The sequence below is a fragment of the Talpa occidentalis genome, unplaced genomic scaffold (assembly GCF_014898055.3).
Source record: "Talpa occidentalis isolate TD23 unplaced genomic scaffold, MPIMG_talOcc4v2.1 talOcc4.18, whole genome shotgun sequence".
Classification (NCBI taxonomy): domain Eukaryota; kingdom Metazoa; phylum Chordata; class Mammalia; order Eulipotyphla; family Talpidae; genus Talpa; species Talpa occidentalis.
In genome coordinates, this window is record NW_023601851.1 from 312,478 (window position 1) to 329,670 (window position 17,193).

The 17,193-nt window shown below is 35.4% G+C and overlaps 1 protein-coding gene across 1 annotated transcript in view; it reads right to left on the reverse strand.

Annotated features, from left to right (window-relative positions):
- The window catches only part of LOC119250804 (probable ubiquitin carboxyl-terminal hydrolase FAF-X), a 129,882-nt gene extending 114,511 nt beyond the window's left edge, over positions 1-15,371 (reverse strand). Inside the window, exons 1-2 of the mRNA XM_054697751.1 lie at positions 14,986-15,371; positions 10,488-10,596 (exon numbers count right to left, since the gene is read on the reverse strand). The gene's annotated coding sequence lies outside the window, so the exon portion shown is untranslated. The remainder of the gene's footprint in view (positions 1-10,487; positions 10,597-14,985) is intronic.
- Between the last annotated feature and the right edge of the window lie 1,822 nt (positions 15,372-17,193).

The following is a 17,193-nucleotide window of genomic DNA, read 5'->3' on the forward strand; positions in this document are numbered from 1 at the left end:
TAAAACATAATTCTTATTAGTAACATACAGCTCCCATATGGTTTTCACCTTTAGATCAGTCTCCAGTTTTTGTTTGCTAGCATATATTCTCATTCAAAAAACTTTATATGAAGCATATGATTTAAAAATTTTTGACAGTTTTTAATCTGCTAACAAAAACTACTTAAAAATCTCCCTATAACTAAAATAAAATCAGCTGCAAATTCAATTTCATTCATTACTATACGGAGTTTATTCCAAGTTTTACTAGTTCTTTTACTTGAGCTTTACTCCCATTGCATATGACCCACATCAGAAGTACCACCTCATCCTCTCAATTACTTTGTGGATCCAATACTCTTAGTCTTATAGGTATGCTTTAATCTCTCCTATTGAAAATGATCACTATCAGTTCTCCAGGAAATTCCTGAAAGAAGTTCCTTTTTCTTATCAACATGGTTGATAAGACCACGTTGACAACATGGTTTTGGGTTTAGGCAGGTCTATTCCCAGTTTCTCTTATATAGTGTCCCATGCCGGATGAAACTGCAGCCCCAAAAACATAGGCTTCTGTACCCACTGGCTTGGTGTACTGAACTGGGCTGCAGGGAGGAGGTTGTGTGAGCTGCTTTTGTCAGGATAGTCTTGAAAAAAGTTGCTCCATAGATGGCTCTGGAAATCAAACAATTTCTCTAAAACTACATGCAAGAATATCTATATAGGTATGTTGTGACGATGGGTTAAGAGTGAGAAAATCCAGTCTGGGATCAAGACCATTGTATTTCATGTTAAGTCACTGTAAATGGTTAAAACAGATATTGTAATATGTGTTTCTCATGAATTAGAAACCTGATTTTTTTCTTTTTGAAACCTGATGTTTTAAGAAGTGATTTGACTAAACCATAAGTAGTAAAATACAAAAGTCTATGGGTAGAACTAATCGCATCTTACTGCCTACTAAAATACTACATTCTTTGCAGGGGAAGGTATCTATCTATCTATGTATCTATGTATCTATCTATCTATTTACTTTCTTGATTAAAACAAGCAAGGGGAAAAAAAAAGGGACACCCAACTCAGAAAGTAGGTAGTATAACTGTGTTGGAGATGACATGATTTTACATGTAGAAAGAAACACTAAAGACCTGAATCATTTTTTAAAGTTAAAATAGAAATGTCCATAATTATTTTAAATTATGACATAAAAATAAACCATTAAAATGCAAAACATCTTTCAACTTGGAAAATAGCTCCAAGATACTATTATAATACATCAATTCCTAAAAGGTTATGTGCACCTTATATACTAAGTGAACAATCCAAAACATAAATTAATAAAATAATTATTCACAATTTCATAAAAATACTTTAGAAATAAATCTAGCCAAGGAGGTAAAAGACTTTTACAAACAAATTTCAAAAACATTTCTGAAAGAAATTATGTAAGACATAAAGGTAAAGAGGCTATTCTCCTTTACAGTATGCTTATTCTTCATCAGGATATTTGTGGGATTTGTGTATAAGTAACTTACACATTCATTCTTCATTTCAACTCAGATACCTACAAGAAAATTCATGTCTACACAAAAATGTACACACAAATGTTTATGGTAGTTTTATTTATATTTGTCAACAATAAGCAACCAAAATGTCCCTCAACAGGTGAACATACTCTGGTATATTCCTATGAAATAGAGATGAAAAGAAAATGAGCTATCAAATCTTAAATATATATTTTAAAGAAAGGTATTTAAGAAAATTCCAACGCGTACTGCTGAATTAAAAAAAATCATGAGATCCTGTGTGATTTTTCTGCAAACTAAAACTGCTCTAGAAAATAAGCTATTAAAATGTAAAACATGTTTCTACTTGGGAAATAGTTACTTGTCATTTGTTAATATATAGCTGATTTTGTACCTTTTTTCAAATGAAATAGTAAATAATTTAAAATACAGAAATTTTAGTTAAAATATGGTAAATATCAAGAGGTAACATGGATCGTCTCAAAACTTTGTTTTACAGGGGTTTTGAGAAGAAATTTGTAAACTGCTTTTCAAAAAACACAGTGAAAAGTAAACTTATGCTAAGTACCTTACTGTAAGAAAAAAAATTAACATAAAATTTACCAAACTTTTATCACTGCATATCTCTACTCTTTCAGAGAAAAAATTAAAATGCTCTTTAAGGTATTCTTTAGCAGGTTACCATTAATTTTTAGCAAGTTTAATATCCTTAAAATTTAACAAGGATATCCTTAATAAAGCAGTTAGCAACAAAATAGCTAACAATTGCACTAATACAATGAAGCAGTACTACCAAGACATCCACATAGTAAAAAATTGGATCTTTCTGCAAACAATTAAGTGAATGATATGTATGTGCATATGTAAGTCCTACTCAACCTTCAGATATATCACCACCATTCATAATTGGTACGGAGTGCATTACTAAGAGATCTTGAACCAGCTAAGTCACTCCCAATTACTGACACCAGAAACTAAACAATTAAATTCAGTGTTTTAAGTAGCCAAGTTTTGTGATATATATCTTACTTTTAAGTTTAGTATTCCAGTGAGACAGAAAAAAGTCTCAAAGTAGCAACTCTACCAAACCACAGCAATTAATGAGAAAATGCCCACTTCACTGTTTAAAAATATTTTTCCTTCAAGATAGCACTTAAATCCTTATAAATTTATCTTTTTTTGTAGACTCATCTCCGAAAATTCCCTCATTCTAATTATCCACTGTCCCTTCTACATTCTACTATATTTCCTCTAAATATACATTTTCACTCCTAAATCTAATTTCGCCTTTTAAAGTCCTTAACCTAATTAATGGACTCACCAAAACCTATAGTTTTAATGACCATACAAATAATCTCAAACTGGAGATATCTTCTGCCTTTGCTCTATTACTTTACTTCTTACTTTTCTATTTTAATATAGTATTGACCACTAATAAATACCTCCCTGGATCACAAGGTCTAGAGACTCAAATGTGCATACAAGCTATGCATCTTTCCGTAACTCTTATATTAAATGAATGATTATAATTCAAAAGTTACAATTAAGACAAAATAATAATCATTTCACTCAAGTCTCTCTCTGTAATATCAGAGAGTTTAAATAATTTGTTCACTAGTTAGCAGAAGAGCTAGAATTATTTCCAAGTCTCTTAACTGACAGGATTCTGTCAATAAAAACATTCACAGGAATTTAAAAACTAAAAAACAAATTTTAAAGTTCAAATAGTAAAATGAAACATCCAGAATTCTCATAAAACATAACGTAACAAGGGAGAAACTCCCACAGGTATCAAAATTGCTATACAATTACTATCATTAACAGAATGTTAGGTACATGAACATGGATAAGTCAACAAAATAATCAAAAATTATATTTGAAAATAAAATTAAAAATAACATAGCATACAGTAAAGAATGTATCTCAATGGGAAACGTATGACACTTGATAGTCTCAATGACACTGCATAAAATAATACTGGCTATTTATCTGACTGATTAGAATTTCAGATGAATTAAAATTATAAGTATATGAAAAAAGAAAAATATAAAATTTTCAAGTTAAGGGGGTAGCATTTGGTTATAAATCTGGAGGACAGGTTCTCTTTTCTCGTCTCAAAAGCCATAGGTCATAAAAAAATCCCCTAAAATTGGCGACACAGAAAAATGTGTTAACATTTTTGACCTAGTTAAGAAATCTAAATTAAAAAATTTAATTGGTTAGATATACAATAGTTATCTTAGAAAAGAGTGACTTTCCTTTTAATAAAGTCTTCAGAAGTCACCAAAACAAACCAGTAGAATAATGGGATATTGGGAATGAAGTTCACAAAATACTTAACATCTTTAAGTATACAAAGATGACGTTTAAGTAATAAGGAAGTTTCAAATTAAAACTGTAATACACCATAAGATTTTTAAAAAAACAAAAAGGAGGGCCTCCCCAATGGCGGAGCACAGTGCTATGAAACTGTCAGCAGCCTCTGCAGCACATGTTCGATTCCAGTCCAGCAAGGGAGATTCTCACATGGCACAGCAGACCTCTCCTGTCACGCCTGCTGCTCCCCTCAGCAGTGTATTTCAGTCAGTCTGCCTGTTCTGCTCCCTACTCTGTTCTCTGGTGGATTCTCTTGCCCTCCCGCACCTCTGGCCTGTAACCCAGCTACTGCATAAATAAAAAATAAATCTTAAAAAAAAAAATAAAAAAGGAACATACTGTTCTGTTGGTGAGGCAACCAGCAGACTTTTACATGTTGTTAGCAGGAAAATAATTTGGTGTTACTTATGGAAAACAAATGATAATAGATAAGAAAATGAAAAATTCAACAGCCCTCAGGGAAAAAAGGCATTCTAGAAAAATCCCTGGATAACAAGTAACAGCACCTTTTCATTTTCTATTAATCATTTGATAATTTCAGTTCAATTCCTTTTTCATTTACTTAAAATTACACTTATTAACAAATGCTAATGTAGGAATAATTTCAATTTTATAATAACATAACAGGGTAATCCCAAGGGAAAGGGGAAGTTCCAGGTTCCCTGCCCCACCCAAGGGAGGTAGAGTTGAGGCTGGAAGAGAAGCTGGAGAAGAGATGGGGGAAGGAAGGAAGTAGGATGGGAGCAAGAAGGAGACCTGGAGGAAACACATGGAGTTGAGAGATATGTGAAGAAGCTGCATTTGCTTCTTGGTCCTGGGCTGGTTGAGACAAATGTGGGTGACAGACCTGTGAGGAGGTGACAAAAATAGTTTTTTATCTTGATTTTGCTCTTGCTCTTTTCTTCTCATACTTGTATGTCTGTTTCTGACCCTTTTCTAAGGTTCCCTGACAGAATGTGGTCCTGTTTTAGGTCTAACCTGTTTGGCTCGACTCATGAGCTGATGGGTAGGTAACTCTGGGTGCTTGATTTGGAAATTTACTCTTTCCCTTTTCTCTGTTGCATATTAAGTGTATTAAAGTTCCTTTCCATAAAGGTATTGCAAAGTAGAGTATATTTTGTCTTGATGCAGTGGATGGCATAGCCTATTTAGAATGGGATGGTTTGGGTGTTCTGGGTGCCCCTCTCCCTATCTTGTAACAACAATAACTTTTAGATTCTATGTAATCACACAAAAAGATAAGTAAAAATTTAATTATTCAACCTAAGCTAAAAAACTAAATCAGGCTAAAAAAGACAAAAAATTATTAAGTTCTATCAATAGAAGACAAAAAACGAAAGACAAAGCAGAAAATGTAAGTGCTATCAAAGTGGTAATCAACTGGAGATAATCAAAAATGGTATATGTAGTTGGCATTGCTGTCAGACATAAAGATGAACATACTCCAGGTAACAGCATTAAGAGTAGAGGACTACAAAGGAACAGTAATAGGAAATGACAACAGAATTCACATTAGGCAGAGGTAGGTTCAATTAATTATCAATAGAACACTATAAAACATGGAAAGAAACTTTGGGAGCTATGTCAACATAACTTCATTTTGGTGGACTTTGCATGGTCAGAGTTCTGAATACTATCTAGGAAGAGAAATTAGGTGAGGAATCTGTTTACAGACATGTGTAGCTCAAAGGAAGCCCAAGAAGTCTCCCAAGATTCTCTTTTAACTAATACAATTCTGACTTAGTTTACAATGCAGATTTTAAAATAATCTTCTAGTTTATTAAAATAAACTCTCTAGTGAGAGTAATTCAGTATCTCCTCAGAGCAAGTAAAGTATTCATTTGTGGACAGCTGGCATGCACTCTCCCCAGGACCAAGTGATCAACTTTACAATCCTCAAACTATGGGACACACGTATAGTAAGCGAAGTATGACTTCAAAGAATGAAATAACACTTCAGGCTTTAGTATGTGCTATATTTTAGACAAAATAACTTTGGCTAGCTTTTTGCTGATGGGTTGGGTGGGTAAAGGAGGGGGTTTTGATTGGTTCTTTTCATTGTAAGATATTTAGCAGTTTCATCTCTAAACATTTGATGCCAATCAGTGCATGCCAATTTTCCCTAAATCAAGACAACCAAAAAGTATCTCCAGAAATGAGAAGGCAAAAATGACTCTAAGTTGAGATACTATTGTAAACAATGAAATTACTTTAAATGTTCAAATGATGATTTAAAAAAGAACTGAGACCATCCTATAAGCCTTAATAGTGACTAAACATAAAAACTAACTGGCATTGGGCCTCCCTGGTGGCTCAAGGAGTTAAGTCGCAATCTACGAAGCTGTCTGCAGTCTTCTGCAGCATGAGTTTGCTTCCCAGCCAGGGAGTAGTAAACCTAATGGCGCAGGAGACCTCTCCTGGCTCACCTGCTGCTCCCCTCAGCAGTGTATTTCAGTCACTCTGCCAGTTCTGTTCCCTGCTCTGTCTCTGGTGAATCCTCTCACGCCCCACATCTCTCGCCTGTACCCCAGTTCTTGCATGCATAAATAAAATAAACCTTAAAAAAAAAAAAACAACAAAAAAAAAAACCAAACAAGCTGGCAATAACCAAGAAAAGGAAAATCTCCCCAAAAGAAAACAACAATTTTGTAAAGGTATAAGCCTAGGATGTGCACAGAGAATCCAGAAAATTAAATGGAAATTAAATTAAATAAAATTAAATCCAAATTAAATGGAAAATAGGAAGACTGTTTTTGGGTTGCACACATGATTTTAAAACAGGAAGTAATGTCAGGAAGTTAAATTACAAAATTAACATGAGAAAACCTTACATTAAATTGAAATATACTACAACAAAAACTTTGATTTAACATCCAATTCACATATATATTCACGGGCATAAATATGTTCATCACTGCACATTTATAACAAAAAACTGTTGACGATCTGAAAGGACACCATATGGGAAAGATTAAGTCATAACATGCTTATGGGATGGTTATACTAACACACTACAAGGTCTTTCTTGTAAGGATATATTTACTTACAAAGTCTCAAAAACTCCACTTATGAAAAATATTACAAATGACACAGAAAAAGGGAAAAAAGAAAACATTAACAATGTTTTCACTTATTTAAAAAAATGAACATAAAGAAAAGTATAGCCTAATAATAATTAGACTATTTTAACATGGTCAGCTCAGGGGATGTACAATGTCAATAAAGGAGTATTTTAATTTACTTCTCTTATATGATCTCCAAACGCTTCCTGGCATCATTGTGATATACATCAATGTGTACAACTTTACACATGCACAAGGGCTCAATAAGGATATTTGTATCCTCCCACACACCTGAAGGGACATAAAACAAAGTTCTCTCAGATGATATTAACCATAACCTAAAAGTAAAAACTGGTTTTCTGAAAAAATCCACTTACATGGAGTATCCTACAACTCTTGACAATTGACTAATAAAATATTACTATATTTAACCACTATGGAGAGCTGTGTGGAGATTTCTTGACCTACTAAACATAGAGCTTCCACAGGATCCAGCAATTCCACTCCTAGGTATTTACCCAAAGAACACAGAAACATCAATTCCAAAGAACACCTGCACCCCTATGTTTATAGCAGCACTGTTTACAATAGCTAAGCTTTGGAAACAGCCCAAATGCCCAAAAATAGATGACTGGATCAAGAAGATGTGGTACATATATACCATGGAATATTACTCAGCATTCAAAAAAGATAAACACATGCAATTTGCAGCAACATGGATGACGCTGGAAGGGATCATGCTCAGTGAAATAAGCCAAAAAGAAAAAGAAAAATACCGGATGGTCTCACTCATAGCAGGAATCTAGAAAACTTAAATAAGGGACCAGGAAAATGAATAACTATAAGAAAGTGAAAATCAAAATCAACAAAAACTATGAACCAGAGACACTTTTTGGGGGGTGGGGGGCGGGAGGGGAGGGATTGGGATCAGAATGGGGGGATTGCAATTGTATGGGGAATATAAAAATAAAATTTATTAATTAAAAAAAAAAAATTCAACTACGTTGGCTTTCTATTTTAACATGAGTCTTTCACATCATCTTATGTTCAGCTTTGAAGCGTTTTCTTTCTTTGAAACCCCTGATAGCTGTTGGTTTGTGAACCACAACTGTAGATGTCTGTCTTGGACAAGGGTCCCTGGGCAGTCTACCCCAGGTGGAATGTGGGGTATTTTCTCTTCCCTCTTCTCTGTATTTTTACCTCTGGCCAGAGTTCAAGAATGCCTGCTCCCCACTGAGCCCCAATACTTCAATCTCTTTTCAACAGAAGTCACCTGGGCCTGCACCTGAACTTAACAGGTCGAGAGGCCACAGTTAGTGGTCCTACTCAGACAGCTATTACAGTTCTGTGAAGGTGTAACCCTAGTTCCTGGAAGGTTAAGTCCCAGGACAGCAGAATTGTTTATTCTGTGCTTCTGCCACTGAAGGCTTCTGATGTAGCAGATATCATGGGACATTCAATCAAAGCTCTGAAGGACTTAAGGCTGGGCTGAAAACTGGAGCAAACTCTACTCCTTGAATTAAACAAACAAACAAAAAAGCACCTAGTCTTGGAATACTGCCTGGCCCCAAGGCAGAGGACCAAGAAAGACAGGCTATAAATGGCACCTAGACCTCAAAGGCCACAACTGAGGGAAAAGAGGAAATGTTGCAGCTGGCTGGAGCTTTGCCCCAGTGCCAAGATCATTAGCATGCCTTTGCCAACCTTCCAGCTGTGGGGGAGACTGGACACTCCTTTTGCTCACCTTGAGTTACTGTCCTGCTCTGCTTCATAAACAGAAAATATTAGCACCCTATTATTAATAAGGCCACTTTCAGGAACTATTTAAGAAAAACGTTTAAATTGCTTATTGGGCTGAAAAAGCTTGTTTTTTGTTAGAATTAGTAAGGCTGGGCCTCCCCGGTGGCGCTGCAGTTGAGGGCCAGGCTGTGAAGCTGCCCGCAGCCTCTGCAGTGCCAGTTCAATCCCTGGTCACTGGCGAGGGTCCCACATGGCGCGTAGACCTCTCCTACCATGGCTGCTGTTCCCCTCAGCAGTGTATTTCATCAGTTTGTCTGTTCTGCTCCCCGCTCTGGCTCTGGTGAATTCTCTCACCCTCCCACGCTTCTGACTGTACCCAGTACTTGTATAAATAAATGAAATCTTTTTTTTTTAAAAAGAATTAGTAAGGTTAATGAAAACTATACCACTGCAAGGCGAGTTTAAACCCCTCCGCCCCCAAGACCTCTCTTGTCTGGCTTGCTGCTACCCTAGCTGTTTAATGCTCCCCACTTTCTCTGGTCAATCCTCTCACACCCCGCACCTCTGGTTTACACCCCAGTTGGTGTATGCATAAACAAATCTTTTTAAAAAAGAAAACTACAGAGAGAAAATGCTGCTCTCTGTATGATAAATTCTAAATCTCAGATTGCTAATAAGTGTCGAGGGAAAGGAAAAAGTGCAAAATAAGATCTACCTCTTCATCTCATGGTCTACGAATAAAATGTCTTAAAAACACAGTAAGATGCAGCAGAAACCATGTGACTCTTCTCCACTTGCCTTTCAAAATGGCCCTAGCCTAGGACATTAACAGGTTTTGGTAATGGTTAAAATGGGATACTTTATCATAGAAGGATCTGACCTGTCATATTAAAAACCTCCTTGATCTAAAAGCACACTGGAGGAAATTTAATCAAAAGGGTGTACCAATCTTAACCTGCAGGCTAAAACTTGTTATTTATGAAGAATTAGGCTATCTTTGTTTTAAAAGATAGATAATGGCTATGGTGAAACTGCCCATCCACCCAAAATCACTTGGGAGATTAATGAAAATATGGCCTCAGTATATTAATGCAACTTTAAAGCGAAGGGATCAATTCTTAGAAATACAAACTTAAGGGATGTTTTCTTATCTGAATGAGTTAGTAAAAATTACTTAGAAACTGAATTAAAGTTGTCAGTGTCTTCACAAATACTGATAAAATAACTAGTTCATAAAATTAGTACACATGGCCACAATTTTAATAGAAAATCAAGAGATCTCTGTTATTAGTATTTGCCTTGTGTCTTTTGCCTTGAGAGGGCAAATATGAATTCTAAAAGACGATGACAAACCCCAATTTTGAGATCATGATCTAGAATTCTGATAAACAAGAACTACTCCAAAAGTTAATTGTTTAATTTGAAGCACACATGCCTTAAAGTTATAGTCCTGGGTGTTAATACATTTCTTCATCTGATCTGTATCACCAAAGACTTGCTTTTTATATGTTTAATAAAGCACAGGATTATATATATATATATATATATATATATATATATATGTATATATAAATAAGTTTAGATATGTTTCCTCAGCGAAATACTTTTTTACATCTTAATTCTTAAAATACCAACATAACAACTTTATAATTAATGGTAAAAACAGGAAGTTTGTGGTACAAATTCAAACCCAATACATATATAAAGTGTTATAAGAGTCAATAGCCTTTTTCTTCCCCATATAATGGTAAATTATAAATAAACCTTAGTAATTAGTACATTACTCTCAATTTTCTATATTATTTACCAAATTGATCTATGAAGAGTCCTGTGCCACATTAAGAACTGCCAGCAGATTCAATACTAGTAAGGGCCTTTCTTCTCTCTTCTCTGAATAGAGAATTGAGCACACTGGTCTAAGGGAAAAAAAAAAGTAAACGCCTATTATTTCTATTACAGTAATTCTACAACCACAGTAACACATCCATAAAAATGAACTTTATTTTAAATGTTTTTGTGGGTCAACAAATTTTTTGGGGTAAGGCTGGAAACAATGCAATTTTAAACATTACATGAAACTTCAAATTCTTAAATAGAGATAACACAATTTCGCATCAGGATGACTCAAATGATAGATAACAAAGGTCTCCATTTTGCATCTTTTAGGAATAGTATGTTAATAAAGCTGTTATTTAAATGTTTTATATACATTGGGAAGCAAATCAAACAATTTTATTCAATGCAGTTTAAATATATGACTAAACCACTTCTTAAATAGAATATTTTAAATAATCTTTAAAATAAAATTATGGGGGAAGAAGGGGAAAAAAGAAAAAAAATTATGAAAAATTTAAATCAAAATTAAGCCTACTCTGATCAAGCAAATTTCAATGTTGAAAAATGAAAAAGCACATAAACTAGTGATTTCTTATTGTATATTATGGCAAGAATTGGTAAAACTGGGATCATCACTAGTTGAGCCTGTCAGAAGTCATAGTTTCAATGATGAACATGAGAGTGTCTACACAAAAAATGCAAACAAAATACTTAATACTGTGCTTGTATAATTAACACGTTGGGAAAATAATAAAACACCTGTGAGTTTAAAAAATTATATTTTCATTCATCTGAAAGATTTACAAATGTATGCTTAGGAACAAAAAACCTAGAAAATCTTACACAGAGCATTTTTAAAGGCCACTCTGTTTATATTTCAGATTACACAAGTTGGGATGGGAGGTGTGACAAACAAATATCAAACATTTATATTGGCATTACAATTCATTTTTAAATAAAGTTTTAATGATTTACCATTGTTATACAATACTATTTGGTTTTCACACCAGGAGAAATGCATATCCCTCACCACACCCACCATCAAAATTCCCATGCCATTCACAGAATCAAACTGACATCCATTTCTCCCATCACCTTTCTCTCCACTGTGGTACCTACTTTATTTTCATAGTGTCAAAACATAACAGTGTCACTATTTTAAAAGTTCCCCAAGTGATCCTAACATGTTATCAAAATTGAGGGGAAAACTCTGCGTTAATCTTTTTCTAAGTATTATACAAAATTCTATGTATGTAAACAGGTGGCTGTTGATATAGCTCCTAAAGGAATGGAAGCAAAAAAAAAAAAAGTTACATCAAGGATTAAGACAGAAACACACAATTTAGGAAATAAAACTCAAGAGTGAAAATGCATTGAAAGTTAATACAAGTGCTACTGTCATGATGGATTGCTCCACAATGTGATTGTACTTGATACCACTGAACTATATTCCCTTAAAAAGAGCCCATATAGTAAACTTTGTTATTTCTATTTACTTTAATTTTAAAAATTCTAAGTGTTACTCTCATTAAGATTAAAAAAAAAACTAATTTGCCCCTTGCTAGCATAAAAACAGACTTACAGTTCAAGAATACGGAATTAAGGTCCAAAAGTAAATTCTTATTTTTAAGCTCTTTTAAGAGGTCCAATGATTTTGAACAAAGACTACTCAAGGGAGAAAGTATAGTATTTCAAACAAACTCTTCAGAAACAATTGGAGATATACCTGCAAATGAATTTGGATTTTTTACTCACACAACACACATATTTTAACTCCAAATGCAAAGATAATTTAAGTACTTAAAATATAAAAGACTTATAGAGAAAATGAGTAAATATTTGTGATCTTCAGAGAGGCAAAAATTTCTTAAATAAAACATGACAAAAACAAGTAATAGGTAGAAAAATAATACAGTGCTTCATAAAAATAAAGCTTTTATATTTCTGTCATTACAAAAGTAAAAAAAGGATCTCCCTGATGGCACAGGGGTTAGTCTAAGCTTTATCAAGCTACAGCTAGCCATTAGAGCATAAGTTCCATGTCCAGTTAGGGAGCTAACCCACAATGTCTTGCCTGCTGCTCCCCTCAGCAGCGTATTTCCGTAGATTTGCCTGTTCTGCTCCCCACTGTCTCTGGTGACTCCTCTCATCCCAGTTCTTAAATGCATAAATACATTAAAAAAAGAAATTAAAAGGAAATACCATGGATATATTGAGTAACAAGTAAAAACAAAATAACAGTATTTAAAATAGCTGATTTTTAAAACTGGTAAATCATAATTATATATTTAGAAACAGGAATTTCCAAGTATCTTTGTCTCCAAAGATGACTGACAATTAGCCAATAAGCTAGTAAGAGAAAATGTTCAAACACCCATTAGTAATTAATTTTGCTCCTAGATATCTGCCCAACAGAAAAAGTATTTGTTTACACCATGACTTGTAAATTTGTGATCCTACTTATTTGAATTCCATTATAATATGAATGAACTAAAAAAAAAACCACAGTGAAATGTCAGACTACGCATTGTGTTATTCCATTTACGTGATACACCCAAGCAAAAGACACAAAATACTCAGAAATTGCCTAGGGCTAAAGAAGAAGGGACTCTTGGACTGGACTGCAGAGGAAGAAGTGAAATGATGTAAATGTCCAAAAACTGTTCTGCTCCCCACTGCCTCTGGTGAATCCTCTCACCCCCACCATCTCTGGCCACATGTACCCCAGCTCTTGTATGCACAAATAAATAAGTCTTAAAAAAAGGCTAACTGTTGATTTTATGACAAACATCCAACTTCAAACTCTACATTTTAAATATTTCACAGACCATCAAATTATATTAAAATGAATGAGTTTAGAAGAAAAAAGACCCACAGTAAATTTTATTTGACCATTTGTATCAATATGGAAAATATATTCAAACAACATAGAAGGAAAAATCAACAGAAAAGCCTACAAAATCATTTTCATCCAACATTATGATTTAAGGTAAATCTAAAATTACCTCGTAATGATTTAGATTCAATTTTGCTGTTGTTTAGCCCCTACCAGAAATACCATTGAATTCTAGAAGAAACATCAGATTTATTATGTCAACCAACTAAAGGAAAGAGGAGCACTAAAACATTTAAATGAAGATTAAACATTCACATAAAAAATATATACAGAAAGAAGGATTAGTTATAATCTAACAATCTCATCTTTAAATTAAGTGAAACTTCTAAGGCACCGCTAGAAACCTAACTGTATTCTGGCTTTGATTGTCCTGAAACAGTGGAACAATAAAACTTAAAGCTCCAATGTTTAAAACCACCATGAATGAGTTTTGTAATTGCGAAAACAAACAATGAGTCCTTTGTAAACAAGTCGTTAAGTTGCCCTCCAAAGCTGAGGAGGAAGCCAAAATGACAGTTCACTAAATTCTGAGTTTAAGTAAAATGTAGGAGTTTACCGTCTTTTTTAAGTAGAAGAAAATTACTTATCTAGCCAACCCAGTTTATAAGTTAAGGATATAATTTCGTAGAAATCACAAAAGCTTTGGTAATAAGGCTATCCCAGTGTTACTTAAAAGCCACAGAAGAGCGTTAGGGGGACATCATAACAGGATCCCGCGGTAAGGACAGGGCCCATGCAATACTCACATTTAACCTACATTTACAAGTAGCCAAATTAAGTTCAAAGAACTACGTGAAAATTATCCAAATCCCTGTATGTGAAACGGCACAGTGTAAAATTCAACTACGTTATAATGAAATGTCATAAAATCTAAAGTGAACGTTCGCTGTTTAATTCATGTGAAGTCTAATGGTTCACTTCACTCTTGTGGTCTTATCAAATTCAAAGAGGCTGGTATTTCTGTAGAGACAAAATTTTTTTCGGTAAAAACTTGTTGGAAACCTATTTTTCCACTAAAATATCTTTAAGTGCCTGTTAATCTTGAACAAGTTGGGGACGTAAAGTAATGGAAAGAAAAACATTGTTGAACAATGGATGGCTCAAGCTCTTACGCTATCGCGGGAGGTTAAGATACCAGATCTGGTAGCCAGAGGAGGCCGCGGCCTAGTTTTAGGGCAAATTACACCACGTCAGCAAAGGCGTTTGGTGTGAATTTAAACGACGAAATACCGCGAAGGTCAGTTTAAGGCGGCCGCGCCGTGTGTAACCTGGAACGGTTAGCGATCCGATAGATTGTGGAGAACGCAGAAGAGCAGTACTAAAGATAGAGCCGTCAGCCATTTTCCCTTGCGGTTAGAAAACATGGTTGTAGAAACCTTGGCCAGTCCCGCGGGTGAGGAGTAAACGTAAGCCACTTTCAGAGTAGCGGTCCGCCATCTGGGAGAAACACAGGCACCTGTATCCCCAAAACAGAATACGCAGCAGGCGGTGACAAAAGTCCTACCTAAATCTTGTTAAAATAACAAACAAAAAACTGCGACCGCAGGCTCGACAGCACAACGGCCGGCCTTACCTTTTTTCCCTCGGTCCCGTTGATTTCAATTAGGCTCCAGATGCCGTGTTCTCCTGCCTCAGCTCCTGTTACTACTCCCCCTGAGGTAGCAGCGGCTACACCTTTTTTTTACTGGTTGTTCAGGGGCTAGTCTCTTTACCGAGACTCAGTGCAGGCTACACCACCACCACCAATCGCTAAAATAAGGACCTCCCGTGAGGGAGACGCAGAAGCGGGACTGCGCTTGGTAAAAGTTTATTAATTGGTTGAAATTGCTGGATCTAGCTGGGCTGAGGAGAGCCCCTAAAGGGCGAGATGCAGGGAAGATTGCGCTCAGACCGAGGCCGGTCCTCGCAATATGGCGGACCTTGGGAGGAAAAAAAAAAACGGCCGGGTCAGAGACAATCGCAACCGCGCAGACTCCCACCAGCCCCAGCGCCACCTAGCGCGTTGAGAATCTCCGCCCCCCTTCAAATCATGTCGGTCGGCCCTCTGTCCTACTCTAGCTCTGCATCTCGAAGCTCAGCTATTTCTGTCTGAATGCCCTGAGCCTTTCAGAACAGAGGCGTTCTTGCTAAAAGCTGAAGCCTAGCTTCTGTCTGCGAATGTGAGACAGCATCAAGGAACAGGGGAGGGGAAAACCAGAGGGTAAATAATGATAGACTACTGGAGCTTTCTCGATCTTCTAAGCCTTTCCACCACCTGCAACATTACGGATCCTTAACCCCCTTACATTTTGTTGCGGTTTAAAGAAAGAACTGGTTTCAAGGCGTGCTAAACAGCAAAGAGGCGGGGACAATGGTTTGCGATGCGGATTTGGACAAACAAAACACGGCGGCTGGCCTAGGAAAGGACGGACCTATATGTATACACATAACAGTGGATAGAATGTGTGGTCTGGACGGAAAGTGCGGCAATTTTAAATCAATTATTTCTAAAAAGGGATCTATATAGTGTGGTGCAGCAGCTTTGCTGTAATACTTTTAGTTGCATACCTGGATTTTTATTCATTCTGAAACTTTGTACAGCACACAAATCCTGAAAGACCGAGCTTCGGGCAACTGTCATCACCAAATGACAATAAAGTACAGATAGGAATTCAGTTTTTATGCTGCACTTATATCAGACAGCTGGTAACCTCGAAGGGGTTCGGAAGCTTAACAGGGTTACATCACATTTCATTTCCAGCTACAGACACATTTTATATTCTTTTCTACTTTAGCATATGAATCAATAACCTGTAGATTTGTCCACTTTTCTATATTTAACACTGTCGGTTGCAGAGTACAACTGTCACTGATGATGGACAGTGTCCTCCCATTGCAGCATATAGTAAGCTATGTGCCCCCACACTGGGGAATGCATCCACTGGCCAAGGGAGACAGACACATTACAAGGAACTAGATCTTGTGCACTTTCTCCTTGCTATAAAAAGTAGCATCACGGAGTTTAGGGTGTACGTTTTATGTTCTTATATACCGTAAGTCATAGACTGATCTTTCTTTTCACCTTGCTATTTGTGCTATATTTTGTTATGAATCATAGCTTGGCCACCCATAATCAGAGATATAGTTGTATTGATAACATTAAAAAAGAAATCTTTTATTAATAATTCTTGTCAATATGGATGTGAAGCTAAAAAAAATACAAGCAAAATGGATCCATCAGTATGTAAAAAGGTTTATGCAAAATACTAGATAGGATTTATTCAAAGAATGCAAAAATATTTGTATTTAAAAATTAATAAAATATACTATAACTACAAAAGTAAAGACTGAAACCACATGATCAGCTCAATAGAACTAGAAAAAAATTAACAAAGAACTGCCTCAAGCTAATGAAAAGCTCTTACAAACCTGCAGGCCTACAGTTAAATTATACTTACTGGTGAACTCTGAGATTTCCTTCCAAAATCAGGAACAAGATAAAAATATATGGTGTTGACTATTAAAATGGATGAAAATGAGAAAAAGAAAAAAAGGTAGTCAGATCGAAGAGAGACAACAGTGTCTTGCATGTTAAAAACTTTTAAGAAATTCAGGACTCTATGGATCAGGTTGTAAGATCAGTGTATAAAAATCGATACAGTGTCTATATCATAAACATTCTGAATGTGAAATTAAGTCAGGACTTTATTGTTAAAGCAACAAACCAATAAGATAGAATAATTTTAAAAGAATGTAAGATGTACCAGGCTTACACACCGAAAAATACAAAGATTCCCAGCCA